At 38.8% G+C, this 12,602-nt stretch overlaps 1 protein-coding gene across 1 annotated transcript in view; it reads left to right on the forward strand.

Annotated features, from left to right (window-relative positions):
- HMGA2 (high mobility group AT-hook 2) overlaps positions 1-12,602 on the forward strand; it is a 133,920-nt gene that overhangs the window by 14,845 nt on the left and 106,473 nt on the right. The gene's annotated exons all lie outside the window — the stretch shown is intronic.

The following is a 12,602-nucleotide window of genomic DNA, read 5'->3' on the forward strand; positions in this document are numbered from 1 at the left end:
TATACTTTGGTATTGCCTTTCATTTAATTTATTCATCTTTTTTTTTTTCCTCTGCTCAACATGTGTTGGGATTAGATTTCTTAGCACAAGGAAATAGGGATGATCTTTAGATTAAAAACATCTCAGTGTTACAGTGTAACCTTCAAGTAAGGGGATTTCATTCAATCTTGTGTTCCGTAAATGCACTCTCCTAAGCCTGCCCGTCATATGCTGCTCATCTGGCCCTTGCTTGATTACCTTTAATGCTAGGGAACTCACTAGTCCTTAATGCTGCCTCTTTTTTCCTCAGAAACTCTGAACACTGAAATATTCTTCCATCTGACTGTCTGTACCTCTTGGCCACTGTCTGTAGGCCTCCCTCCTGGGAATATACAGAGTAATTGTTTTCACTTTCATTCATGATAACACTTCAGATATTTGAGGACAATTAACACATACTCTTTGTTCTCTTTTCTGGTTTGAATATCTTTAATCCTTTCATTTTTTTCCCCCTGTAAAAGAACATGCTTGTTATTCTTTTCTGAGTGTGTTTGTTTTCTAATCTTTGAAATATATCACCCAGAACTAAGTATCATATTCCAGGTGTGGGTTCCATAACCAGTGGGTTTATCACCTCCCTTATTGTACATATGGTTCCAGTTATCTGTTGCTGCTTCATCAACTGTTTCAAAACTTAATAGTGTAAAAAAAAGATTTTATTATGCTCATGGATGCTTTGGGTCAAGAATATGATCAAGGCAGAGCAGAAGGGCCTGTTTCTGCTTCAAGGATGTCTGGGACCACCAATGGAAAGACTCATGGAGCTAATTCTTGGAGTCTAAAATCTATAGGCTTCTGATCTTGCAAGAAAGGTGCTTTGTCAGGATTGGCTGGAAGTCTGGGCATATCTGGGAATGTCCACTAGACAGCCTAAACGTGGCCTGCCAAGCTTGGTGGCCTCAGGTTATCAGCTTTCTTGTGTGCACTCAGGCCTCTCAGAGAGAGTGTTCTGGTAACTGAGGGGGAAACTGCAAACCTTTAATTCAAAAAGTGCTACATCCATTAAACACTAGCGAGTGCACTGTGGACTAAATCAATGACAGAAAAATCAAATATAGATCTGATATTTTATAAGCATCAGAACTCTGAAGACATCCCATCCAATTGAACCAATCAATAAGAAAAACCTGTATTTTTTTTTTAAAGATTTATTTATTTTATTTGAAAGTCAGAGTTACACAGAGGAAGGAAAAGCAGAGAGAGAGAGAGAGAGAGAGAGAGAGAGAGAGAGAGAAAAGAGAGAGGTTTTCCATCCGCTGGTTCACTCCCCAGTTGGCTGCAATGGCTGGGGCTGTGCTGATCCGAAGCCAGGAACCAGGAGCTTCCTCCAGATCTCCCATGCAGGTGCAGGGGCTTAAGCACTTGGGCCATCTTCTACTGCTTACCCAGGCCACACCAGAGAGGAGGATCGGAAGTGGAGCAGCAAGGACTCAACCTGGCACCCATATGGGATGCTGGCACTGCAGGCTTTACCCACTACGCCTCAGTGCCACCACCCTGAATGGGCTTTCTAAAAGGCAACATAATAGGAAATAGATGAGCTCTTTGAATTCATGGGATTACTGTGGCTAAAGTGAAATAAAATAAATTGTAAGCAGATACAATGAAAATTTATCAGCCTCTGTCAAAGCAGGTGTTTTAACTCCTCCGCCTTTTCATCTGTACCTTTGGGCTATCCTATAGTATTTGCCAGTTACCATCCATTTGTCTTAGTCCTGTAGCTTCCTTCCTGTGGCTCCCCCCCTGGCCAATGGGTTGATTACAACTTCCACAGCACTTCCAAGTACCACAGTTTAATACCTCACCATCTGTTCACAACATTCTCCCTCCCACAGTTGATGTTTCAGCCAAGGTGGAGTAAAACAGAATAAGAAAAGGATGTGTATGATTTTTTCTTAATAGCTTCTTGTTCATTTGGAGTGAGGGAAATCTGGATTCCAAGACATGAGATCTTGCAGCTGGGCGAGAAGCCCATGTGAGGAGGCATCCACCATAGAAACTCTTGCCTTTCTGGGAATAACTGGATTCTCATTGACTTTCTTAGTTTCTAATTTTTACTGGCTGCAAGCATGGAAAATACCATGTGGTCAATTGTTACAAGTCCTTGATTTGGTCCCCAAAGAAAAGTTGTTCTGTTTAGTAAAGGAAACAAAAGGAAACTGTGTATTTTTTCTCAACAGTGTGTTTCCTCTTTGCTTGCATATCTTCTGTTGGGTAGACTGCAGCCAGTCACAGTTAGACAGTCCCTTCAGTGGCTTGTACTGAAGAAATAAATCATTGCATTTTTCCATAGGAAATGAGCTTGCACTTTATGGTAAGTTCAATTCTTTCCAACAGTGTCATTCATTGATTTCCTTGAGTTAGAGATATATTTTTGAACTGACTGGATTTGCTAGATACATGACTTAGAAGCCAAATTCCCTCCTCCTTTATTCTGGTTTTGTTTTAAAGTTCTTTTGATTTAAAACTATGTCCTATAAATCTTATAGATTCATGTAACACACCCAGAAAAAAATGCCTGTGGTGTAACCCTCTCCTCTGATGTAGTTGGTAGGTTAATCAGAAGTTGATTAACCGAAAATCTGTGAGAATAGGAGAGGAACTTTGATCAGTTTTACTTGTGGAGGGGATGGAGCATTGGCTAATCCAGTCATCCAAAGCATGTCAGCTAGATTTGATTAAGAGTAGTTCTACTCTTTACTTCATTTTCCTTTGTCTGCTGACCCCGCTATTAGTATGAATTAGATCCCAGGTCTGTTATCTTGATGAAATGATCTCTGGATTTTCATTTGTGTGTGTAGATGTGTAGAAAGTGTAGGAGGCACAGAAAAGAGAGAGAAGTGGGGCCTAACTTTTCTGCTTGTTGTTGTTAGGAGCTCAGGATCTGGATTCAGGTGGCTTGAGGTTCAAATCCAAGCCTACCACCTGGCCAGCAGAAGCAGATTGCTTGTCTTTTTTCCAAAGTCCAGATACATTTCTTGTATGAATTTTTTGAAGATTAATTGAAATAATACACGCAAGGACTTAATAAAGGGCATGGCACATAGTAAATACTCAAAAAGTGTTAGAATGTTAGAAATCATGAGTAATTCCACTTCACACTTTAATATTATTATCAACCATAACCTAAGTTCTAATTACTTATAGCCACTGCAGTTACTCCTGGGACAGAGATATGAGTCAACCTAAACAAGATTCCTTGGCTGTATTGTGACATCTTCAGTTTTTCTATGCTGAAACCTATCAAGCTTAAGAATTAGTAGTAAATAATATGGAAGTGCATTTTTAGTCTATTTGTAGTAGAAATTTTTATATTGCAGTTCTAAGGCTTTTTTCTTAGAAAGGTTCAGTGATGTGTACTAGTCAATTTGAAAAGTGGTATTTCTGCTGTGCACCTATATGCACATGTAGAGATGCACTGGTTCTCAGAACCTCTGTAGAATTTCATTAGCCAGGCTTTCTTTCAATTGAAATGAGGCATCTAATATCTGCTTTTCTCAATTTTTGCCTAGGAAATGTGCTCCCCACGTAACTAGCTTAGTGATGGAAAATATTTGGAAAGAAAGTTTTCGTGTAGTGGATCTAAGACTTAAGAATACAATGAGGGCCAGCACCGTGGCTCACTTGGCTAATCTTCTTCCTGCGGTGCCAGAATCCCATATGGGCACCGGGTTCTAGTCCCGGTTGCTCCTCTTTCATTCCAGCTCTCTGCTGTGGCCCAGGAAGGCAGTGGAGGATGGCCCAAGTGCTTGGGCCCTGCACCCGCATGGGAGACTAGGAGGAGGCGCCTGGCTCCTAGCTTCGGATCGGCGCAGTGCACCGGCCGTAGCGGCCATTTAGGGGATGAACCAACGGAAGGAAGACCTTTCTCTCTGTCTCGCCCTGTCACTGTAACTCTACCTGTCAAATAAAAAAAAAAAAATCTTGAAAAAAAAAAAAAGAATACAATGAAATAATGAAGATGTTAACCTCACATATGAAATGCTCCATCCAGATGTTGTGTAGTGAAGCAGCTAGTGTTTCTGGACAAAAGGCAGCAAGGACAGAATACCAATGAATACATTAGTGAGAATAGGATAGGCAATGCTTTCAGGTGTTTTGTTGTCTGAATATTTTTGCAAGAAAGGAAATTTCCAACAAAAGGAAAATACTCTCCAATATGAATTGATTTTTTAAGGGGAGAAATATCATTCTGGAGATACTGAGATTGACTTAGAAATTTACCCAAGGACCAGATGCTGGAACTTCACTTCCATTGGTCACTAAAAAGTTACTAGCAGTTCCCAGCTGTTTTCTGGGGACGCTGATTCTCTCATTTGTTAACAGGATGTAGCAGTATGTGAATTTGAAAGTATGCATTTCCATTCTAGCTCTTATGGGGGGGGCAGTTGTCTTTCTTTTATTAAAGAGTCTGTGATACACAGGAAAGTGATGTAATTTCATTTGTTAGTGAAACATGTAAGTTTCTAAAGAGGCAACAAGGGCTTTTTGTTTTTCCTGGTTTGTAGAAACATAGAAACTTAAGTGATGATTTGAGGATTGAGTGGGAGGAAGTAAATCAGAATAAAATCCACTACAACCAGCCAGATTCAGACTCTTTGATATTCTTCTAAAGATCTCAAGCATTCATGTACTGAGGAACCTGGAAATCTAATTTTGAAGTTAAAGCATTAGGCTTTCATTTCCATTACTTTTCCTCTCCAGATGTTTGTTACTTAAAAAATAAATAAATAAATAAAAACTTTTGACTATTTATAACTTAACACTTGCTTTGTTTAAACTGATATATAACTTTGGTGTTTGGAAAGGAATATTCAATAGTATATATTCCTGATTATTGTAATTTCTTGCTGGAATCAGAAGAGAAGAAATAACTTTGATAGAACATAAAAAACTGCTAATGGAGTGTGAAGGTGAAATCATTTTCCCTTAGAAACTTACACTCTTAACATGCTTTAAAAAACAGGAGATGATCTCTTTAAAGCAGTGTATCTTTGATGTATGCTGAGTAACTACAAAGAAATTTTCTGATGCGTATATTTCATTTAAAACTGGTAAGTAATATCTTCTGAAATGATCTCTTTCTTTGATATATTTTGTGATAAAAATGGAATACTTCCCAATTCTTAATAGAACTGTGGGGGAAAGTAACTTCAGCTTGTTTTAGTAGCTTACTGTAAAATTCACTAAAATGGTTACTTAAAAGTGCGCGATTCAACATGAAAACAATAAGTCACACCAGAAAGTAAGAATTGGACTTGATCATTAGTATATGAATTCAAGATCAATCCTTTTTGTTTGTTTTAATATTGAAGTGCTATTTTGAATAAAAATAATTATTTTAATGATTCTGTAAAGTCTTTAAGTAGAGTTTGATAATCTGCACTATGCAGTCATCCAGTTCTGTTGGGTCTGGCCAACCTCTACCAGACTTTAACCATTTAGGATTATAAAGGCATGGACTGCAGAGTCCACAGCTCAAGCAATGCTGTTGCAGTGCCACAAACCCTCGTGAGCTAATTAAACTGTAATCAAGGAAGGACGTGCTATTCTTTCACTGGTGGAATAGTGGAAAATTCTAGACAGGAAAGAATTCAGATGAATGTCCTATTTCTCTATATGATATCTCAGATCTATAGACTCCTGGCTAAGACAGTCACCTTAATTTCACTCTAATAAAATGACAGATATTTTGGAATTCAATGACAATTTTATATGACAGCAAATGTGAACTGGATTTTTCCTGTTTAAGGTGCTATACACCCCATATACATATTTACTTGTACTCATGCAAATTTAGAAATCTTCGTGTTGTATATAAGTAAAATTAGTATCCTACACATTTTATTATGTTTTTTACTAGGTAAGCAGGTAAATGCATATTCCAAAAGAGCATTTTTGTAATATTTTAAGGGTGGAGTCTCTTTATTTTAGGATTTTTTTAATCAAAGAATTTTTGAATCCAAACTTTTCAATTTTGGGCACAAGTATTTAATCACTTTTGATTAATAACAAATATTTTGGCAAATTTTCAATCCAATAGGATTAAATCAAGCCAATTCTCTAAGTGGAACTAGTACCTCTGCATTTTATGAGCTGAATACCTTTGGGCAGGTTGCTTAATTTACCCATGCATTTTCTTGTATTTAAGTACCTGACAGGAACGTTCTGTCCACAGCTAATGGCTGTCAAGCACTGATGGTTGTAAAACACAAAAACCTTTATTGCCACAACCAGCTCCACCATCGGGGACTGGTTATTGAGTTTGTAGATGCTCCAGCCCCTTGTCCCCTTTTTGCTTTGTTTTCCCTGCTCCCCCCTGCTGCCTGCCCTTTGGCCATTTCACTGCTCATTAGCGCCTCCACCAGATGGCGAGCAGGATCAGGAACAGGGGGTCAGCTCTGGTAAAAGGCTTGGTGGGAATGAAGCTGGGAGTAATGGCCAACATAAGGTTTTCAGATCATCTGTGGTTGTGATGTGTCCAGCCTGGAAGCTTCACAAGGTCTGTCCTCGGGAATAATTCCGTGCAGCCATGACACTGAGGTGCATTTTCATTAGTTATTCGTTCTTATAATAAATATAACTTTACACATGAGACAAGACATCTTTTTCAGGATACTAAAAACAATAGCCTGTATTTATTATTTATTTAGTATAGGTAAGTGATTGCAGATCAAGTGCAGTCTAGCAAGTCATTCACTCATATTCACATTCAGAAGAACTGCACTGAATTCATTTTTACATTGGACTTGGTTGTGGAATGGTATTTCTTTAAATTCAGGTAAAGGGAGATTGTTTTATGATGCTCAAAGGGCTCCCATCTGGGTACTGAAAGGTTATGACCAAGGGAATTTCATGTTACCACTTCATACTGCAGTTTCTTTTTTTCCCAAGTTTTAATTTATTTATTAGAGAGAGAGAGAGACAGAGATAGAGACAGCGCAAAAGAGAGAAAGAGAGCATTTCCATCTACTGGCTCCACTCCTCAAATGTTTGCAGCTGGGCTGAAGACTGAGCTGGGAGTCAGGAACTCAATCCAAGTCTTCCACATGGGTTGCAGGAGCTCAATTACTTGAGCCATTACTGCTGCTTCTCTGGTTGCAGGAAGGTGGAAGCAGAGCCAGGGCTTGAACCCAGGCATTCTGATATGGGATGTGGGCATCCTAACTGCTAGACCAAACACCCACCCATGTACTACAATTTTAATGCATTCACCCAGATGAAGTACTGTGGAGTACCTATGTGAATGCAGTATCCTGTGGAAGGGATAGCATGTAAGACAGTCAATACTGCTAGAGACAAAGACTATTTAAACACCTTTATATTCCCCTGTTTGTTTGCTTTTCTCTTTCTTGGCTGGACCATTTAAACCCTGGGCTTCCGATTTTGTGGTTTTTTGTTTGTCTAAACGTTTTGCTAACGTCTTCTGACAGTGTTAAGGATCAAGCCCTGGGCTAGTTTCTAGGGGTAGACAAGTGGGGCTGGAGCTCAGTCTGGTGGAATTCTGAAAGGGAACTGATGCCTGCTAGGCTGATTACTAGTCTGCACTTCAGATGTGGTGAGGATAAATTAAACTATAGTTTTCAAGTATTTTGAGCTCTTTGGAATTCTAGTTTTTCCTTACAAGAAATTATGTTGTGTTCCAAATCCTAAAAGCACTCTACACACCATTATTTGAATTTGTGTATATATGATGTATGAATTAGTTGTACTGTGTGGGCCTGGGGTTACCTTCTCTTCTTATTGCCATAGCAGATATGCAGGCTAGTATCAAATGTACACAATTCTGATGTGTCAAAATCATGAGTCATATTTTATCTAGTTAAGATAGGCTTCAAAAGATATGTGTTACACAATCACATACAAGCTCCAAAAAGAGGTGGGGCAGGGGAAGGCATCACAAAGACCATAATAATTCTATCGAGCCACCACCATATGTTGATCTTATTTTTCTTTTTGTTCATGCTGAATATAGTTTATGATCAAGTAACTTTTAAATCACTAGCTCTTGAAGCAACTTAATGAAAGACTTCAGTATTTTTTAATAGTGTGAAAGCATATCATGTTTATGTTCTTACCCTCAGTACTTGGGACATAGGAGGGAATTCAGTAAAGTGATTAAGAGCTCAGACTGCCTGGGTTCAAGTGTCAGCCTAATCGAGGCAAGTGGCCCATTGTCACCAGTCGCTTTCCCTGTTTATAAGACAAGGAGAAATCATAATACTCATCTCACAGGATTGTTTTCTAAGAGTCAAATGTGAAGCCTTCAAAAAATTTTGTTCAACTTGCAGCAGACACTCAAAAGGTCAGAGTTGATCATATTAGAGCAGTTCCAAGCCCATAGTAGCACTTAATATATACCTATGAATAGAAGGAAAGTTTTTCTTTAGTGTGTATAAAGCACTGCCTTTGTTAGTGTTGTTTGTTTTTATTTTTGTTTTCAAGTAGTAGATGTGCATTTGAATTGCATCCTTTGGCTTTTTTTTTTTTTTTAATTTGATGATTTGTGTTTTCCAAGAGACTACACTGGGTTTAAAAGTACAACCCATAGACGTGAAATCAGTGTTTGCAATAATTTCAAATCCCAGCTATGTCTTTCCACTTAGGAAGTGAGCCACCAGCCACTATCAGCCAGACTTTGAATGCCTTGACCTCTATTACTGTTTCCATTCCCTCATTCCTGTTCTCCAAAATAGACTCTACTCCTGTACGTTAAAAGAATTTTGTCACAGCTTTGGATCATGAGAAATACAGAAGAACTTTGTTGGTCAAACATCTCAAAATAATTTTCTAGGGTAATTTCTTATTTTTTTCCTACAAAAATTCATTTTAATGGCCTATTTGTGTCCCATTCTTTACTTAATTCTCAGTACTAAAAAGAAAGAAAGGGGCAACCTAAGTTAATAACCATTGCTTCTGTGACTTCTTTCAAGGGCATTTTGAAGCACTTAGAGTGACACACTAAGTCAGTAAGGTAGACAACAAAGGATTCATTAAGAAAAAAAAGACCTGAAACCCAGGCTTACAGCACCACAGGAATAAGTAATTCACAGTCGGAATAACACAGGCAGCAGTGTAGCATACCTTCCAGGTTTAAGCATTAACATTACCAATAAAGGAAGTGCAGGTTTGCCAGGTTCCAAGACAACTCAAATGTTTTTAGTCCTGCGGGAGCTACTTGTTGCAGGAAGCATGATAGGCCAGAGAGGTGAGAGAGTAACTGTGGGAGGAACGCGGATTCATGATTACAGCTGATAATGTTTGATGAAGTACCATTTGTTTGGTGGCCTTTTATTATGTTTCAGATGATTCTGATGTCAGACAGCGCGCGTACCACCCAGGTTGTGTCAGAAGCTGATCCTGGAGTATAATTTCCTCATTACAGGGTTTCAGTCCCTGCAGTTCCTTTCCTGCCATTATTCTATCAGGTAGTCAGCTACACTGTTCTTTATATTCTCTAGTGGAAAGTTGGTGAAATGCTTGCGTCTCATCAAGCCCACTCTCACTGATGGATCCGGGAGAGGAGTTGGAATGTATGGACTGGCTGTCTCCATGATCTCCCATTCTCTTGTGAGACTGACATTAGTGGCACAGGATGTGTACCTTATGAGTTTTAAAGAAAGGATGAAAAGGCAATGCATGGTGATGCTGTCTATCCTATAATTTTTTATTCTACTATGCTCTTATTTAAATTTCCCTTTGAGGAATAAATAGAGGTTGATTTAATTCCATCATTCCCTTTTCTTATCTTTGGATCTGGAAATTTGCACGTGTATTCAATGAAAACAATCTCATTTCCAATTCTGATTCACTCCTTATAATTCTTTTCATATCCATAGCATAGAGTTTAACAACATTCTGTATGGATTTGCCACTTACAGATTGTTCACTTCCAGCCTGTCAAACAAAGACAAGGATGGGTTATATATTTTTTATTTAGTAATAAGTATATTAAAATTTGTCAGCAAATCAGCCAAGCTTAGGGCTTTTGCTTTTCTCCCTGTTTAGACAACTTAAACTACTTAAAATCCAGAATTTTATAAACAATAAAATGTTGACTTAATCTAATATATAATCTGCTTTGCTGATAAATCACTGATCTTAGTATAGATCAATTGAGATACTTTTTAAGAGTTAACATCGATGGAGACAACTGTTGTAAATATTCTATTATTTGTATTGTTGGAACTTCTTAGAGATCCTTAGTATTCATAGGGAACCAAGCCTTGTGAACTCACTTAGACCATATTTTCCTGCTAGCTATGATAAAACAAATGAGTTTCTGCACCCACTGTTGGGTTAGTGGGATGCTCAATGCACATAGGTTATATAGTTTGAGAGGGCATCCCCAGTAACAGGATGAAGAATTGTCTTTTGACTGAAAATAATTTTTTCTAAAAAATAAATAGACCTCATTTGTGCCTGAGATTATTATAATGTATTCAGAATTACTATTTGCTAGTTACTTAGGAAATATATTATAATAAACATTCAGACCCCTATTTGAGAAGCCGGCATTTTGAGTCCATAAGACAAACATAAAATTTTCAATTTGTGTGAAAGTTTAATTGTGTGGTTTTTTTTGAGGGGGTATTTTTTACTTTTGAATCGAAGAGATTTGTGAGTCTCAGAAAATGTTTGGGTTCATTTACTTGCTGGCTTTACATTATGTTTAGTAGGAAAGTATCCTTGTGTATATGAAAACAGCCAACTAGAAAGGAGATTTCATATGCACCCTTGATAATGGTATACAGGTTTAATCATATTTCCTGTAACAGGAGCATCTTCATATAGTCAACATAAATTTCTCCTTAAATGGTGCTCAGTCTGTTTCCTCTTGTCATGTTCTTAAAGGTGATAGAGAACATCTGCTATGTTCTTCTTCAAAATAAACCTTTTTATTTGGGGTAGTATGGAGTGTACACACTTTGGTCCTAACAGATCTGGTTTGGATGTGAGCCCTGTCACTCACTAAACTTGGGCCTTTGTTGCCTCTCTGAGCCTAAATATCTTCTTTTGTAAAACAAAGCTGATAATACCTCCTTTGATATTTTTAGGTAAAGTGCACAGTGCCTAGTGAATGCTCAAAATATGATCCCTCTTATCATTATTATTACAACTTGTAAGACTGTATCAAGTCAGCTTTCTCTTTTCTGCAGTAGCATTTCTGGATCTCTCTGACGATGTCCTATTTTTCCAAACCACTAAAGGTTTCCACATGAGTCTTCAGATGGTATTGTAGAGGGCACACTAGGTTTGCAAAGGTCTATCTGACTTGTTTTTGACTTAATGAATTTCTAATGTTGTGAGGTTTGACAGATCACTTAACATTCTTAAGCCTGTTGGTTCATATACAAAATGGAAATAATAATTATCATATCTTCTCTGTTTTCCTCCCTGGATTGAAGTTAGGATAACATAAGAACATAATTTATATTGTAAATCATCATACAATTGTAAGGTGATAGCAGTAAGGATAAGTAATTAAGAGTCAATAGAGTGATTGAAATTAGTTTCAGCATATATATAATTCTTTTTTATATTTATTATATTTATTTGAAAGACCGAGTTACAGAGAGAGGTAGAGACAGAGAGAGGTCTTCCATCTGCTGGTTCACTCCCCAGATGGCTGCAACGGCTGGAGCTGTGCCTATCTGAAGCCAGGAGCCAGGAGCTTCTTCCAGGTCTCCCACGTGGGTGCAGGGGCCCAACGACTTGAAACATCTTCCACTGCTTTCCCAGGCCATAGGAGAGAGCTGGATCAGAAGAGGAGCAGACGGGACTAGAACCGGTGCCCATATGAGATGCTGGCACTTCAGGCCAGGGCTTTAACCCACTGCGCCACAGCGCTGGCTCCTATATATAATTTTTTAAAAATTGAACTTTTGGGGCTGGCTCCTCCTGTGGTGCCAGCATCCAATATGGGTGCAGATTCATGTCCCAGCTGCTCCTCTTCTGATCCAGCTCTCTGCTATGGCCTGGAGACACAGTGAAAGATGACCCAAGGGCTTGGGCCCCTGCACCTGCATGGGGGACCTGAGGAAGCTCCTGACTCTTGGCTTTGGATCAGCCCAGCTCTGGCTGTTGCTGCCATTTGGGAGTGAACCAGCAAATGGAAGACCTTTCTGTCTGTCTCTCCCTCTCTATGTCTGTAACTTTTTAAAAGAAGAGAGAGAGAGAGATCTCCAATCACTAGTTCACTCTCCAAATGTCCACAACCAAGGCCAAACCCAAGAGCTCAGAACTCCATCCGGCTGCCCTTTGTGGGTAGAAGAGGCCAAACAAAGTATTTCAACCATCAACTGCTGCCTCTCAGGTGCATATTACCAGGAAGCTGAAATGGGGAGCAAAGACTGGGCTTCAACCCAGGCACTCTGATATGGGATGCAGGCAGCTATGTTAACTGCATTGCCAAATACCTGCCCCTATATGTAACTTCTAAAACTTAGCTCATTATCTTCAGCCTCTCCCTCACCCTTTGTAGCAGTTATGAGGTATTTACTCTTTTGTCATTTCTGTTATGACCGAAAGGCTAAAACCGACCAATTTGCAGATGTACTACA

Source organism: Oryctolagus cuniculus, chromosome 11 (assembly GCF_051225735.1).
Source record: "Oryctolagus cuniculus isolate XC-2025 breed Fujian yellow rabbit chromosome 11, ASM5122573v1, whole genome shotgun sequence".
In the NCBI taxonomy this organism is placed as follows: Eukaryota; Metazoa; Chordata; class Mammalia; order Lagomorpha; family Leporidae; genus Oryctolagus; species Oryctolagus cuniculus.